This window comes from Pan troglodytes, chromosome 10 (assembly GCF_028858775.2).
Source record: "Pan troglodytes isolate AG18354 chromosome 10, NHGRI_mPanTro3-v2.0_pri, whole genome shotgun sequence".
Lineage (NCBI taxonomy): Eukaryota > Metazoa > Chordata > Mammalia > Primates > Hominidae > Pan > Pan troglodytes.
The window spans coordinates 61,339,280-61,356,997 of record NC_072408.2 but is presented as its reverse complement, the minus strand read 5'-3'; the positions used below and the strand labels follow the sequence as shown (position 1 = coordinate 61,356,997).

The 17,718-nt window shown below is 40.5% G+C and overlaps 1 long non-coding RNA gene across 1 annotated transcript; it reads right to left on the bottom strand.

Moving 5' to 3' along the window:
* Positions 1-1,071: 1,071 nt before the first annotated feature.
* On the bottom strand, positions 1,072-17,116 carry LOC107967766 (uncharacterized). The gene is made up of 4 exons (XR_001708481.4): positions 16,468-17,116; positions 10,230-10,490; positions 7,689-7,777; positions 1,072-1,743 (listed from the first exon to the last, which is right to left on the bottom strand). It is a non-coding gene; the product is annotated as an uncharacterized LOC107967766 (long non-coding RNA).
* Positions 17,117-17,718: the final 602 nt, after the last annotated feature.

Below are 17,718 nucleotides of genomic sequence, written 5' to 3'. Positions count from 1 at the left end.
AATTGTATGCAGGATTGTGTAAAGACAATGCCAGGCTGGACTGCCAGAACGAGCCAACATCACGTGATGTGCTTCCCCCTGCAGAGAGCCTATGAATGGACGTGCAGTCAGGGAGGTTTCACATCACCAAGATTCCTATCCCAGAAAAGCAGATGTTCATAGCTCTGGGAATGGAATGCGACCCTTGTGGGAAGCCTATAAACGGACGCATTGGGGGGCGCCTGTCCATATGGATAAGATAGGGCTATAAAGGCCCTCATCTTGCCACGGCTCTTCTAGGCCTCTTTAGGGTTAAAGCATACTCCCTTCTGAGAATTTCTGGTCTAACCAGTTGTCTAGCTTCATGTCCTATTTCCATGGATTGTTTGTAACCAGCTTTTGTTGCAATTGTTACTGCTGATTAATATCTTGCTAATCATAGGTTATGGAAAAACTGTGTTTCTGTTCTAAGGCTCTGTTAGAAATTACTGACGCACACACTATATTGTAAATTCTTATCTCTACATACAATTCTTATTCTACACACAAATATACTCTACTTCTACATACAAATGTTATGTTAAAGAACTACTTCATCCCCATATGACCATCTCACCGCATAATGAAATGACCCTAAATCCCTCACTAACCTACCCCCGCCCTCACTAAACTTAATAATAAATGCTGGTTTATCCAGTGCATTGTTAGCACCGCGGAACCAGAAGGCGGTGACCCCCCTGGACCCAGCTTTCACTATCTTGTGTGTGTCTATTATTTCTCAACCTGCTGATCTGCCTGGTAACAAAGAGAGAGCCCCCTTGCCTTGTGGGCTGCTGGCTAGATCCCTCAGTACTTGTGCGCGTAGCTTTCTGCTCCATTTCGATGAGGATGGTCTCCTTGGCAGAAATGCCCAGTAGGGGATCCTGAGCCTGTGCTGGCTGTTCTCTAAGTGGCAAAGTCAGTGAGAGAGACTTGAAAACTCCAGACTTATTATTTTCTGCATTTTATGCTTTCAGGCTTGCTTTTTCCTTAAAATGTGTAAAAACAAATACTGAGATTTCTTTTATATAATTTGGATTCTATCATCATATGGACTTTTCATTTTCCTGAAATTTATTTGTATGTATGTATATCAAACATTGAATTTATCTTTTCTTCTTTACTGAAATGTTAACTGTTTTAGAGGCCAAATCTTTTTTTAAAAAAAATCCCTCCCATCCTGGCTAACACGGTGAAACCCCATCTCTAATAAAAAAAAATACAAAAAATTACCCGGGCATGGTGGCGGGTGCCTGTAGTCTCAGCTACTCGGGAGGTTGAGGCAGGAGAATGGCGTGAACCCAGGAGGCGGAGCTTGCAGTGAGCCGAGATCGCGCTGCTGCACTCCAGCCTGGGTGACACAGCGAGACCTCGTCTCAAACAAACAAACCAACAAACTAACAAACAAAAAAATCCCTCTAATTTCTGTAAACATTTCTAATTACATATATATTTTTTATACCTAATACACTACTTTGGAATTCCTTGAGGCCTAATGGCATCGGGGTGTTCTAGTTTTGTTATTGTTATTTCTGAATGACATTGACTTTGGTGCTCTTCATTTTGCGTATTTAAAAGTATTAGATTGTGTGATTATATTTGACAGGTCTTGATGTGCTGTTTAGTGCTTTGGGTTGAGCTTTGGGTTCAGTTGAAATTTGGGTTGGATAATTTTCTTCCACAGGGGATTGTCTTGGATTTTTCTGTTTCTTCCTCAATATCCACCTGGAAAACATTTGAATTAGTTTATATTCACTTAAATATTTCTGTGCAAAAACTGTGTACAAAAGCCCCAAAGTATAATTTGCGCAGTTGAGCACATATTCTGTTGTCCAGCATTTATGGTGGTTTGTAGTGGAAAAGATTTTTAGAATATGTGGATTTTCGGAATATTCCCAGAAGCCCAGATAGCCACACTTTACCTTTGAAGGAATTGATTCGCAGAATACTGCACACAATCACCTTTGGAAGGAGCATATATCCCAACAAAAGCTCTGATTTTTTGAAGTCTGTATTGTGTGTTATTTCCAGGAGAATACAGCAATGATGGCAATGTTATCAAATGATTCAAATATGTAATGCTGTTATGCCTAACATAAGGATTCTATGTGATCATGCCTTTTGGCTGAGGACAATACCCTTGTCTTCTTGGAATTATTGATAATTAGATTCTAATTGCTAATAAGTCAGAAAATTAGGAACACCAAATTTCAGTCTTCTCAAGAGCAATCCTCTTATTAAATTTGAATCTTTACCTTTATCACATGCAAAAGAAATATTGTTAGAAAAGTGTTTACTGTTTTCCATATGGAGAGTTTACTGTTAGTTATAATTTCATTGTTAATCTTTAAAACCATAGAGTTGGAAGTATCAAAATGTCTTTCAATATACCTTAGTGGAATTTATTAAATTTTCATGGATGTTCTTTAGGAGGTTGAAGAAGTTATTTCTATTGCTAGATTTCTGGAGGATTTATCAGGAATGAGTGTCAGACTTTGTCAGATGTCCATTTAAGTCATCATGGTCTTTTCCTTTATTCTATTAATATGGTGTATTACACTGATTGATTTTTAAATTTGTATTGATAAGATAATTCCACTTGGTTATATTGTCTAAATTTTTTCTAATTTTCCTTAATTTTTATTACAGATGAGGCCTTACTTTGTCACCCAGATTGGGGTGGAGTGGCACAGTCACAGCTCACTATAACCTCAAACTCCTGGGCTCAAGTGATCCTGCCACCTCAGCCTCCTAAGTAGCTGGGACTACAGGTGTGCACCACAATGCCAGGCTTGTCTAACATTTTTGTGTGTTGCTTCATCCAGTTTGCTAGAGTTTTTGGAGATTTCTGTCTTTATTCATGAGAGATAATAGTCTGCACATTTATTTTCTTGTGATGCTTTCATCTAATTTGTTATCTGGGTAATACTGGCCTCAAAAATGAATTGATGTTTTCCTGCTTCTCTGTTTTGCAAGTGTTTGTGAAGGATTGATTATTCATGAAGTGTTTAATAGAATTCACTAGTAAAGCTATGTGAGCCTGGGCTAGACTGATGAAGAGTTTTCACTAGTCTAATCTATTTGCTTGTTGTATGAGTATGCATATATTCTATTTCTTCTTGAGTTTACTTTTACAATTTGTGTATAGCAGGGAATTTGTTTCTAATTTGTAGTGTTTCATGCTTCTAGGTTTTCATGGCAGTTGAGATGTAAGAATAAATATAATGTTGGGCGAAAGAAGTTGTGGACAATCCATAAATATCCCAACATCTCTTGCAGGAAGGTTAAGATTGTTTTTCTTGCTGTACTTAATACTCATATTTATAGTGTGAGACAAATGTAATGTTGAATATATATAGAACTAGGAAAATTGCCATTTGTCTTAGTATTTAATCAAGATGGAAGTCTGGGCCTACCTCCTCTCTTCTATTAATATGTAGACAGGACACCAACAAAATTTGAATAAGGACAAAAAAAGTGTTAGGAAATGAAGAGTGGAATGAATGGGTTAAAATGTGATGAAACAGAGTGGTGAATATTTACATAGAATCCATGATGTGCTAGGCACTATTTCAAGCTATTTGCTCATACACTTTTAATACCAATGACATTAAAATGTATAACACAAAGATTCATATAAATAAAAATTACAACATTGAAAATAATATTAGGTGACACTAAAACTGTCATGGAAATACACATTTATATAAAACATAAAGTAACATCAAGTATTAAATAAATTTTAGAAAGTTTGATTACTAATCAGATGAACAAGTGATTAGCCTTTTTATCCAGTAAACAAGGCATACACATTATTTTTCAAATTCCAGAGACAAAGATTTTAAATATTGAAGTTTAAGACCTAAAAATGTATCATTGGCTTCATGGAAGTAGATATTCACTAGGTGATATTTTCTAGGCTCTCTGAAATTACATCAGAAAAATGTGAATTAGAATATAACCCATAAATAATATCTGGCCACATACAAAGTAATTGGAGATCAATTTAAATAGCCATTGGATTAAGAAATAGAGACTGAGGTAAATTTACAGGGTCAGGGAGGATTTAAGGAGGAAGCATTGACACTGGAGCCCAAGGACCTGGGATTACAGAACAGATTCTACCAGTGCTAACTGACTGCTCCAGAGAAAACATCAATTCTGTTCATGTGCAGCTACTATTCATCAAGAAAGGGATTACAACTTCAGAAATGTGTTCAAAGTGTATCCATACTTTGATGTATTCATGAAGTAATCACATTCTACACATAAGTACTCCATATGGAATATTGGGGAGGGGGTGTTCCAAATAAAGAGATTGAGGATTTTTCATGAGAACTCAGTGTCTGCTAGAAAATATCTAAGTAAAATATTTTACTTATGTAGAAAGTGTGGATGTTTGTGCATCAAAAGTTTCAAGAATCCCTAAAATATACAATGGAGATGAGGAGAAAATATCAGAATTCCCCAGCACCAGAAATGAGGTAAGAAAAAAATCAGAGGAGTTGTAAATGTGAAAAGCCAATGGCTGGTCACACAGCAATATTGATAATCTTGTGCCAGGACAACTAGAATAAATACATAAACATACAGATTGAAAATATTTCCAGTATTAGATCTCCCTCATGTGAGAACTAAATTATAAAGATTGAAGCATATAAGAAAATAAGCTACCAGAATTTAAGCTACCAGAATAAATTAGATTACATATAAATTTCTGATATTGAAATTGTCACAAATGTTTAAGTTGGTAGTGAAAGATAAAGGAAATATAATCTTGGGAATCCTAGGGCCCTGCCCACTGCCTGTCCCTCTCCACACTACTACAGCTGATGCTTTCTGGAAAGTACCACCTCCTGGCAAGAGGCCAACCAGCACAAATATAGAGCCTTAAACCACCAAAGCTAAGGACCCTCACAGAGTCTACTGCACCCTTCACCACCTCCACTGGAACAGGCACTGGGATCCATGGTTGAGAGACCCATAGATGGCTCACATCACAGGACTCTGTGCAGACAACCCCTAGCACCATCCCAAAGCCAGGTAGACCTGATGGGTGGCTAGACCCAGAAGAGAGACAACAATCAATGCACTTCAGCTTGCAGGAAGCCACACCCATAGGAAAAGGGGGAGTGCACTATGTCAAGGGAACACCCCGTGGGACAAAAGAGTCTGAACAACAGTCTTCAGCCCTAGACCTTTCCTCTGACAGAGGCTACTCAAATGAGAAGGAACCAGAAAACCAACCCTGGTAATCTGACAAAACAAGGCTCTTCAACACCCCCCCAAAAATCACACTAGTTCATCACCAGTGGATCCAAACCAAGAAGAAATCCCCGATTAATCTGAAAAATAATTCAGGTTAGGTATTAAGCTAATCAGGGAGAGGCTAGAGAAAGGCAAAGCCCAATGCAAGAAAATCCAATAAAATGATGCAAGAAGTGAAGGGAGAAATATTCAAGGAAGTAGATAGCTTAAAGAAAAAAACAATAAAAAATTCAGGAAACTTTGGATGCACTTTTAGAAATGTGAAATGCTCTGGAAAGTCTCAGCAATAGAATTGAACAAGTAGAAGAAAGAAATTCAGAGTTTGAAGACAAGGTCTTTGAATTAACTCAATCCAATAAAGGCAAAGAAAAAAGAATAAGAAAATATGAGCAAAGCCTCCAAGGAGTCTGGCATTCTGTTAAATGATGAAACCTAAGAATAATTGAGGTACCTGAGGAAGAAGTGAATTCTAAAAGCCGGGAAAACATATTTGGGGGAATAAAAAAGGAAAACTTCTCTGGCATTGTGAGAGGCCTAGACATCCAAATACAAGAAGCACAAAGAACACCTGGGGAATTCATCACAAAAAGATCTTAGCCTAGGCACATTTTCATTAGGTTTTCCAAAGTTAAGACAAAGGAAAGAATCTTAAGATGTGAGACAGAAGCACTAGGTAAGCTATAAAGGAAAACCTATCAAATTAACAGCAGATTTTTCAGCAGAAACCTTACAAGCTAGATGGGATTGGGGCCCTTTCTCCAGCCTCCTCAAACAAAACAATCATCAGCCAAGAATTTTGTATCCACGAAAACTAAGCATCATACATGAAGAAAAGATAGTCATTTTCAGACAAACAAATGCTGACAGAATTTACCATTACCAAACCAGCACTGTAAAAACTGCTAAAAGGAGCTCTAAATCTTGAAGCAAGTCCTGGAAACACATCAAAACAGAAGCTCATTGAAGCATAAATCACACAGAACCTATAAAACAAAAATACAAGTTAAAAAGCAAAAACAAAAAATGAAAACAAAGTACAGAGGCAACAAAGAGCATGATGAAAGCAATGGCACCTCAAATTTTAATACTAACATTGGATGTAAATGGCCTAAATGCTCCACTTACAAAATGCAGAACCACAGAACGGATAAGAACTCACCAACTAACTATCTGCTGCCTTCAGTAGACTCACCTAACACATAAGGACTTACATAAACTTAAGGAAAGTGGTAGAAAAAGGCATTTCATGCAAATGGACACCAAAGGCGAGCAGTGGTAGCTATTCTTATATGAGACAAAAGAAAGTTTAAAGCAACAGTAGCTAAAAGAGACAAAGAGAGACAGTGTATAATGGTAAAAGGTCTCGTCCAAAAGAAAAATGTGACAATCCTAAACATATATGCACCTAACACTGGAGCTTCCAAATTTATAAAGTAATTACTAGTAGACATAAGAAATGAGATAAACAGCAACACAATAATAGTGGGGGACTTCAATACTCCACTGACAGCACTAGACAGGTCATCAAGACAGAAAGTCAACGAAGAAACAATGTATTTAAACTACACCTTGGAATAAATGGACTTAACACATATATACAAAACATTTCATCCAACAACCACAGAATACACATTCTATTCAACAGCACATGGAACTTTCTCCAAGACAGACCATATGATAGGCCATAAAAAGGTTCTCAATAAATTTAGGAAAATTGAAATTGTATCATGCACTCTGTCAGATCACAGTGGAATAAAACTGAAAATCAACTCCAAAAGGAATCTTCAAAACCATGCAAATACATGGAAATTAAATAACCTGCTTCTGAATGAGCATTGGGTCAAAAACAAAATTGAGATGGAAATTTAAAAAAATTCTTTGGACTGAATGACAATAATGATACAATCCTCAAGACCTCTGTGATACAGCAAAGGCGGTGCTAAGAGAAAAATTTATAGCCCTAAACACCTACATCAAAAAGTCTGAAAGAGCACAAACTGGCAATCTAAGGTCACACCTCAAGGAACTAGAGAAGCAGGAACAAGACAAACCCAAATCCAACAAAGGAAATAACCAAGATCAGAGCAGAACTAAATAGAATTGACAAAACAACAACAACAACAAAATACAAAAAATAAATAAAACAAAAAGTTGGTGTTGTGGGATAATTTAGGAATCAGAGAGAAAGAGGGGTTGAGGAGGATTGATTATTATTATTATTATTTAGGCGTACTGGCCCAGTCAGATTAACATTCAAAAAAAACTGAGCCCTGAACAAAGAGTCAAGTTACCTTTTAAGCATTTTGTGGGGTGGGGTGAGATCTGTGCAGGGGGAAGCATATTACAGAAGAGAGAAACAAAGACAGTTATTCAATTGAGACTTGCATTACATCATTTCTTACCTTTCAAGAAAAAACATGTTTATGACTTGAGTTTTTCTGTCTAGTGACCTTGCAGCTGCACGGCTAGAGAAACAGGGTCTTCACAATGCCTGGGAAAGGGAGAGATAAGGCTCACTAGCCACAGACAGAAAAACAGGCAGTTAATTTTTAAAGGATTCCACCTCTTTCTTGTCCTCAGGAGGAATTGGGTTTTCTTACATACAACTGAGTTTTTCCTTACACATTCTTTAATTTCTCTTAATTCCTCTTCCATTTCCTGCCTTTAGTGCTTTTGATAACAAAGGTGTTAATAGAAAGCACCACTGTATGTCACCTTTTTGTGGAGCTGAGCTTCTTCTTTTACTGGCAGTGGCTGATATTTGGTTAATGCCATCAACTGTGCGATAGTGTATCGGGTTACTACTGTCTCTATAGTTAACTGAATGCTCCTAATAAACAGAGGTAAAAGGCAAGGGAGGATGAGGCAGATGCCAAGAATAAACAAAAACCCACCAATGAGGGTTTTGAATTCTCCAAAAGTTGAGAAGCATTTTCCAAACGAGGAATCCAGGGACCATCCAGACTAAGTCTGAACTGGAACATGGGCCAACTTATGCATTTTAGCTGTGATTTTTATGACAGCTCGGCCATTATTATCAATTTCTAGGCAACAGTTGGTTAAATTAAATTTTTACTTACTTTTTTGAGGCTAAGAGATAATCTAAAGTCAATTTATTTTGATATATAGCATTTTTTTGTGTTGCTTGTATTGTCAATAAATTTAGTGCCCTTGACATTTTATTGGTTATAATTTCTAGGACAGCCTGTAACCTTATGATGCGGTTGAGCACATAGATTGGGGTATGGTACCCCCATGACCCATCTTGCACCCAGGTAGCTGGCCCATAATATTTAGTGATTTTTTTCTGGAGGCCATTTATTATCTTTTTAGTCTTCTATGTTTACTTTTTTTTTGACATTTGTGTTTATTTTTGTGATTATGGTTTTTTTAGTTTTTTTTTTTTAATTTTTATTATAAACTGGATACCCTAAGAATTCCCCTTTCTTTAGAGGAATTAAAAAGAAGGATGGCTTGATTGTTTCTAACACACATGTCCTTGTCCATGTAGCCAGCAGTTGCCAATATGCCCATGCTTCATAGATCCAATATAGGCCAGAGGGTGCTTTCCAAGCATTTGGAGCCTGTAGCCGATGCCAAGTGTGGCTTAGGGTAGAGAATCGAGAAAAGGGATTTGGATCTGGTAAGTAAGAGTCCTTCTGGGCATTTCTCCATAGAGTTTTGTTTTTAGTCTTATCATAATACTGTTGTCCTAGGCAGGTTGTTTTTTCTACTGTCTCTGTGAAAGTCTTTCCCCATCAGGCAATACTGTACTTTCCAATTATGGAGGTTTTTAACAACCGAACACTGGCTGAGGCTGTTGGTTCACTGGCACAGTTAGGCAAAGTGAAGTTATCTTGCGGCATTAATTTCTTAGCCTCCCATAGCAACTCGTCCCCCATATTAGTTTTTTCACACACGTAGCATGAAGAAATTACTAAGCTGCCAGCTATGTTTTTAGTTAGTTGAGTAAATAAGTTTTTGATTGATGGAGGAAGCTGTCACTGACTGATTAAAATGCTTATAGAATGACTTACAAACCCAGAATTGCAGGGTTGGATGCATTTGAGTCCTTCTAGTCTTTTTGGCAATTAGTAGTGGAACTCCAAGGCCTGCTCCTTGTCTATTAATCCATAATAGTGCTGTCTGTCCTGTAGGCCAAAAAGATAGCTCTGGCTTTAGAAGAGTAAAATTTAAAGGATTGTGTGTCCTTGTCCTAGAATTTGCTTTGGTTGACATACTATGTAGCAGAGCAGTCCTTCCTGAATATAAGTGTTGGAGTTGTGTTAGCATAGACCACTGAATGTTACAGTCTGGATATCTGATTTGTGTTTTTTCATACCTATGTTTAGGGCTGCTTCTGCTAAGCCTCTTTTGTGTTAAACCATTGGAGACAGCTTCTGTTTTTTTAGGATTAGGAACATATGCAGCATGGCAGGAATTAAAGTACAAGGAAATAGGCCCTTTATAGGAGGGAGAGGCTTCATTGGTTTGAGGTACAAGTTTCTTTTTTTCTTTTCTGATTTAATATGTACCTCAAACCAGAATTCATAAGGTAAGAGCTCAGGGTCATAACATACATATAGCTGATTATTTCCTCAGTCACAGAGTGAATAGGTGGTCTGGTTGTATGTGCATGTTCCTAACTTGGTTTCTGTACATTCATAGTAGGTATGGCACAGTAGAGTTTTAACTATGATATTTTTTACCTAGGTAGTGTGTACACAGTGTGGGCATCCCTCTAAAGATTTTTCCCCTTCTAGTATAGGCAGAAATGGTAACAACATCAGTGTATGTATTAGAAACATGCTTACACTACGCATGAGCACGGCAAACCTTCCTCTGGGCATAGACATTTGCAGTATTTGCAGTAATAACATAACAACATAAAAATCAGTATTAACAGAATTATAACTAGGGTTATAAATTGTATTCATATTTACTTATTCAGTGATGGCCCTCTTAGCTTCGGCTGTGTGTGGACTAGTCAGATTCCAGGATGTGACTAGAGCAGAGCTTGCAGGATTCTCAAGCTTCAGCTGTGGGTAGACTGACCAGTCTCCAGTGTGGTCAGAGCAAGGCAATTGTCCTTCTTACTGGTGGTTGGGTTTCACCGTAGGCCCATTCGGGTGGGGTGATCTGGGTCTTGTTGGCTAATCCACTGGTCATCATTGGGAGTCACTGCTGCCACTGGTTTCAGTCGGCTATGGTGAATCCAAGGTGTGACAGCTGTAACTTTAAAAGCAGTAGGAGTAGACATGATTATAATATGGGGCCCATCCCATAAGGGCCCCAGGGTTGTTGAATTTCACCTTTTAACCCAGACAGAGTCCCCCGGCTTATGTGGATGCACTGGGTCTGTTAGACTTACAGGTATTCTTTTTCTTATCCAGCTTTGCCCCTCCTGCATTGTTACTCCTAAAGCCTGCATCTGTCTTCTAAGAATTAACTTTTCTAACTACTTTAAATTCCCTCTAATTTGATTAATAATTGGGGGTGGCCTTCCGAACAATATTTTATAGAGCAAATACCCAGTTTGTTTTGTAGGTGTACACCTGACCTGGAGGAGGACCATGGGCAAGACATGATCCCATCGTGAGTTTCCTGGCAAAACTTTTTTAGTAGCTGTTTGAGTGTCCAGTTCATCCATTTTACCTTCCCTGAGCTCTGTGGTCAGTAGTCTGTATGCAGTTTCCATCTGATCTTTAAAAGTTGAGTCAGCTGTTGTACTACATCTGCCACAAATGCAGGACCATTGTCTGATCCTAGGGTTAAAAGAAACCCAAATCTTGGTATGATGTCTTTTAGTAGTACCTTTGTCACCTCTCTTGTCTTTTTAGTCCTGGTGGAGAAGGCCTCAATCCACCCCAAGCGGGTGTAAACAAACATTAGCATATATTGGTAACCTCCTGCTAGAGGTAACTCAGTAAAGTTTACAAGCAGGTTTTCACAAGGCACAGCCCCTACTTCCTGAATTCCTGGAGGTCGAGTAGGTCCTTGTTTTGGATTATTCTGGGCACAGGATAGACCTTGTTTACAAACAGTACAGGTGATGGCAGAGAGCTGTTGCACATAGAAATGCCAACCTATCAAAGTTTCTAGGGCTGTCCTTCCAATGTGTGTTCCTTGATGGATCTGTGTCACAAACCTTGGGGCTATTGTCCCTGGGACGGCTAGCCTCCTGTTAGAGAACAGCCACCATCCACCTTTAATAGATTTTTTTGTTTTCTGACCAAACCAAGTTTTTTTTACTGAAGAGTAATTGGGTACTTCCAGCAAAGGGGGCTCTATAAGGAGAGGAATTGATAAAGTTTTTTTTTTCAGGTAAAGCCTTGCTCATTGCTGCCCACCCAGCCTCTCGGTCTACCTTTCTGTTGCCCTGCGTCTCAGCTTTTCTCAATTTGGTGTCCTTTGCAATGAATGACAGCCACTTTCTCTGGAGCCCATATGGTTTTTAATAATTGCAATTTTTTTTTTTTTTTTGCCTTTAGTAGTCAAAACTCCTGTCTCTTTGTATATTGTCCAACGGGCATGCAGGATTGTAAAAGTATATCTTGAATCAGTATATATGTTTACTTTTTTTCTTGGCCGATAACGGTGCTCTGGTTAATGCTATTAATCTAACCTTCTGAGCAGAAGTCCCAGAAGGTAAGGCCTGAGCCTCAACCACCGAGTGTTGGGTCACTACTGCGCATACCCTGCATATCATACCCCATCTGTTATGAAACTGCTGCCATCAGTGAAGTATTTAACATCTGAGCTCTCCAAGGGGGTATCTCTGAGATCTTCCCAGCTCTAGAACACTTTGTCCACCATATTTATGCAACAGTGGGGAAGATCCTGCCAGCAGTGAGGCAATCCACCGTCCTTTCAATCAGGTTTCTCCACAGGCAGCAGGTTAGCTGGGTTTAAGGTATTTACAGTCTCTAGTGTTATCTGGGGATTTTCATACAGAAGCCCTTGATACTTTAGCATTTTAGAATTGGACAGTCAACGACGTCCTTTTTGCTCCATTAAGGTGATTACAGCGTGTGGCACCCTAACTATTAACTTTTGACCTAGGGCTAGCTTATTGGCATCTTCTATAAGGATTGCAGTAGCTGCCAACGCCCTGAAGCAGTGGGTCCAACCTAAGGCCACCAAATCCAGTCTTTTGGGTAAGTATGCTACCGGCTGATGCCAAGAACCCAACAATTGAGTTAAGACTCCGGCTGTCATTCCCTTTTGTTTATCCACGTACAAAAAGAAGGACTTTTTTTTACATCTGGCAACCCTAGCGTCGGAGCTTGGATGAGATCTTCCTTTGTATCTTTGAAGGCCTTTTCTTGTTTCTTTTTCCATAGGAGCGGCCCTCTTTTTTTTTCTTCGGTAGTCTCATATAAGGGCCTTGCTATAAGGGAGAAATTTGGAATCCAGGTTCGGCAGAATCCCGCTGCACCTAGAAATTCCCTGACCTGCCACCTTGTAACTGGGGTGGGCAATGCACATACAGCCTCCTTGCATGCACTTTTAAGTCTGCACTGGCCTTGGAATACCATGAATTCTAGATATTCAACCTCCCGAAAGCAGACTTTTGCCTTGTCCTTGGACACTATGTAACCAGCTTCACACAGCAAGTGAAGAAGCCTCTCTGTTCCTTAGAGGCATTTCTCCCTCATGGGGGCAGCGAAGAGCAAATCATCAATGTGTTGTAATAGCACACAATTGTCACTAGGTGGCGCAAAAGCCTCAAGGTCGGTAGCCAAAGCCTCCTCGAAAATAGTAGGAGAATTCTTAAACCCTTGTGGCAGCCTTGTCCAGGTATACTGCGATTGTCTCCACTGGAAGGCAAATATAGGCTGATTTTGGGGAGCAGTCTCAAGGAAAAGAAAGCGTCCTTTAAGTCCAGACACGTGAACCACGCGGCCTCAGCAGGAATCTACCCCAACATTGTGTATAGGTTGGGTACTATGGCATGGATAGTGACAGTGGCTTTGTTTACACCCTGGAGGTCCTTCACTGGCCTGTATTCACCATTTGGCTTGCGCACAGGCAGCAGAGGAGTATTCCAGGAAGACTTGCATTTTACTATAATCCCTTGTTTATAGGGCTGATTTAAATGTTTTGTTATGTCATCAATTGCCTCTCTGGGTAGGGGGTATTGACGGACTGGTACCGGGGCAGCATGAGGGTTAAGCTCTACTACCACTGGGGGTCTGTTTGCAGCAAGCCCAGGGGGGTTGTCCTCAGCCCATACACCTGGTACCTTGAAAAGCATTCCCTACATATTGTGTAGGTCTGGCTCTGGCAGCCTCCTGGTACACAGTTTATACAGCCACCATTCCTCAGTTTTTGGGACAGTTAGAGTCAATACCATTGCCTTTGGTTTCCCTATCTCCAGGGTCATATTCCCTTTAGGTGTAAAGGAAATCTGTGCCTGCAGTTTCTGGAGTCTCTTTCCAACAAGGGCACTGGACAGTTTGGCATGTATAGAAACTCATGCTGTACTTCTTGTCCCCCAATAACACATCTCTTGGATTTGTAAAAAGGTCTCCGTTTTTTGGCCCCAGTAGCCCCTATGATAGTGGCACAATTTTTTGTGGGGGAGGGGGGGCTAATTGGGTAAGTTACCACAGAGAAATCAGCACCAGTATTGACCAAAAATTTCATGAATCGGCCTCCTACTTCCATAGAGACCATAGGCTCCCCGGGGCCTAAAGGATGGAGCCCGATCTGTCTTAGTCCTCTAAATGTTTGGCCCCCGCTAAGCTGATCAGATCAGGACCTGCCTTTGAAGCACCATGACTAGCAACCGAATGCTGTCCTCGAGTGTTAGACCATTGACTATCATCTTCATTCTTTTTTTTTTTATCGGGGCACTTATTTTTCCAGTGGCCCATTTGCCTGAACCTTGTACATTGGTTCCTGTCCAACCGGCACTGGCTTTCCTCTCCCGGTCTTGTCTGCCCTCTTCCTTGGCCTCTGCCTTGGCTATGCCCTCTAGCAAATCCAGGGTTACTTTCTGTTAGTGCAGTAGCTACAAACTGACTTGTCTTTTTGTTTTTATTTTTATTTTTAATTTTTTTAATTTTTTTTCTTTCTTTCTGCCTCTTCCTTCCAGTTTACATATATTTTGTTTGCTATTTTCAGGAGTTTACTAATATTTTTTCCTGCAAAGCCTTCTAGCTTCTGAAGCTTTTGTCTTATGTTTCCCTGAGCTTGCCTGACAAAGGTCATATTTATCATAATTTGGTTTTTAGGAGCCTCCAGAATAACTGGAGTGTACAGTCTATATGCCTCACAAAGCCTTTTATAGAATGCACTTGGGCTTTCATCAGGCTTTTGGCGCACTTCTGATATTTTACTTTTATTTATTGCCTTCGTTTCTCCTGCTTTTATCCCATTTAGGAGTGTCTTTCTATGTAGCTGCAGCCGTTCCATGTCCCTTGCCTCATTTGGGTCCCAGTTAGGGTCATCATTTGGGTATCGCTCCATGGTGAACTGGTGCGGATTAGGGGTGGTCTCTGGGGCTTCCCCTTCTAACCAGCTGAGAGCTGACTGATTAACTCTTTTACGCTCCTCTGTATTAAATAAACTTAGCAAAAGTTATTCAAAATCCGGCCAGGTCAGGTTATGTGTGTTAATAATAGAATTTACCAAATCAATAAGAGCCTGAGGCTTTTCTGTATAGGAGGAGTTGTGCTGTTTCCAATTTAAGAGATCAGTAGTGGAGAAAGGCTGATAAACATAAAGCCTAGGGCCACCTTGTATCTGCCCCTGTTCATCATAAACTTGTGTCCTGGTTTCTCTAAGTAGCATCTGCAAATCCCATGATCAGCCTGAGTGGAGGTGCCCAGCTGCCTTGCCCTGTCCTTCTCTTTTGTTTTTCTCTAACAGGGGCTTCTGTTCCTCTGGGTTTGGGGAGACTGAGCCTCACTTTCCTCTGAGCCCAACTCTGCAGATGCTCCTGACTCTGCCTCCTGCTTTATTCTAGCCAAAGATGGGTAGACTGGCACCTATGGGGGCAGACATTCCCTTTCCTCAGGTGGAGCCTGAAGAACTGGTTTTGGCTAAGGCTTCAAGGATTCCTTTTCCTGGGAGATGCTAGGGGTTTTAGGTTCCTCTGCTTCCTTTGGTTGGGCTGCCTGAGCCACTAATGCCTTGCAATATCCCTCTAGGCAGGGCTGTAGCCACTTGGGGTGAGTTTGTGCCACATTGAACCAAGAGTCTATATACGTAAACTGGTCTGGGTATCCTGGTTGTCCTTCAACTCCAGTGACCACCTTAAACACATGGCCAATTCATTCCCTGTCTATTGTACCTTCAGAGGGCCACCCCACATTGAAAGCAGGCCAGTCTATCTCACAGTATGTCCTTAACTTTTGAGCATCCAGTTTTATCGCATAATCACCTCTAAATCCTTTTTTAAAATTGTTTATCGTGCACTCCAAGGGAGTTAGTTTAGACACTTTTCCTTTCATTTTCTTCCTTGCGGTGCACTTTCACTTTTACTTTTACTCTCAGGTTCACCAGACCGGGTCCTATTACAGGAATTTTGGACAACGTTTAGCTAGGAATGTTCCTTCCCCTCTTACAGCCTGCTGCAGACATGGAGCTGGTCCTATCAGCCATACACAATATCCTAGGTCTGATTTTCCCCCACAGTCGCCTCAGAGCACACAGCCTGCGCTAAGGGCTCTGTGCCTCCCCATCACTCCCCACATTGGCCTCTCCCAAGACCGTTTCTTTCACACACTTTTACACACCTCCCCCACCTGAGGACTCCTCACTGGATGAAATGAGCCTCTCTCATGTCCCAGGTGAGCCTAGTTAGGCTTCCACATTCACACACGTACACACACCACTCCTACCCCAGGACTCCTCATGGGACGAAATGAGTCTCTCTTGTGTCCCAGGTAGGTCCACACACACCCACACACTCCCAGTTGGGGTTGCAAGCCACTCTTGCCACCCTGCCAGCAAGCTCTTCCTTGCTGCACTTGCCTCTCTATCAGCCCTTTTTCTCCACCAGTGAACCACTTTTACTTTGTTAGGGGAACATGAGATTCATCCAAATTGGCAGGCCACTCCTGCCACCCCCAGCCACTCTAGGTTGGATTAGTGGTCAGTCCCCAGGAGGTGATCAAGCTCCACTTCCTCCCTATGGGATGGGCTTTCCTGCCTTGGGCAGTTTCTCCTTACCGCAGTTCCTGAAGTGCTAGTATTGTCCTGTAGCCTCATCCCCAGTTCTGTTGTACTGCTGGGTAGGCTGCCAGGATGCAGGGAGAGCTGGTCTCCATCCAGGTGAAAGTCCCCTAGGGTGCACCTTGCATGCTGGGTCTCCCCCGGCCCTGGGGCTCTAGTCCCACAGGCAAAGGAGACAGTAAATCTGTCATCTCTGATCCCTGTATGGGCCACCAGAAATGTTTCAGGATAATTTAGGAATCAGAAAGACTGAGGAGTTGAGGAGGATTTATTATTATTATTATTTAGGTCCACCAGCCCAGTCAGATTAACATTCAAAAATGACTGAGCCCCCAAAGAGTCAAGTTACCTTTTAAGCATTTTGTAGGGTTAGGGGAGATCTGTGTAGGGGAAGCATATTACAGAAGTGAGAAACAAAGACAGTTATTCAGTTGAGACTTGTATTACATCATTTGTTACTTTTCAAGAAAAAACATGTTTTACAACTTAAGTTTATCTGTCTAGTGACCTTGCAGCTGCATAGCTAGAGAAACGGTCTTCACAATGCCTGGGAAAGTGAGAGATAAGGCTCACTAGCCAGACAGAAAAACAGGCAGTTAATTTTTAAATGACTCCACCTCTTTCTCTTTCTCAGGGGGAATTGGGTTTTCTTACATACAACTGAGTTTTTGCTTACATATTCTTTAATTTCTTTTAATTCCTGTTCCATTGGTTCTTTGAAAGGACAAATAAAATTGATAGACCATTAACAAGATTAACCAAGAAAAGAGAGAGAAAATCCAAATAACCTCACTAAGAAATGACACAGGGGATATTACAACTGACACCACTGAAATATTAAAGATCATTCAAGGGTACTATGAACACCTTTAGGCACATAAACTAGAAAACCTAGAAGAGATGGATAAATTCCTGGAAAAATACAAATGTCCTAGCTTAAGTCAGGAAAAATTAGATACCCTAAACAGACCAATAACAAGCAGCAAGATTGAAATGGTAATTTAAAAATTACCAACAAAAAATCCAAGGACCAGACAGATTCACAGCAGAATCCTACCAGACATTCAAAGAAGAGTTGATACCAATCCTTTCACACTATTCTATAAGATAGAGAAAGAAGGAACCCTCCCTAATTCGTTCTATGAAGCCAGCATCACCCTAATACTAAACCATGAAAGGACATAACCAAAAAAGAAAACTACAGTCCAATATCCTTGATGAACATAGATGCCAAAATCCTTAACAAAA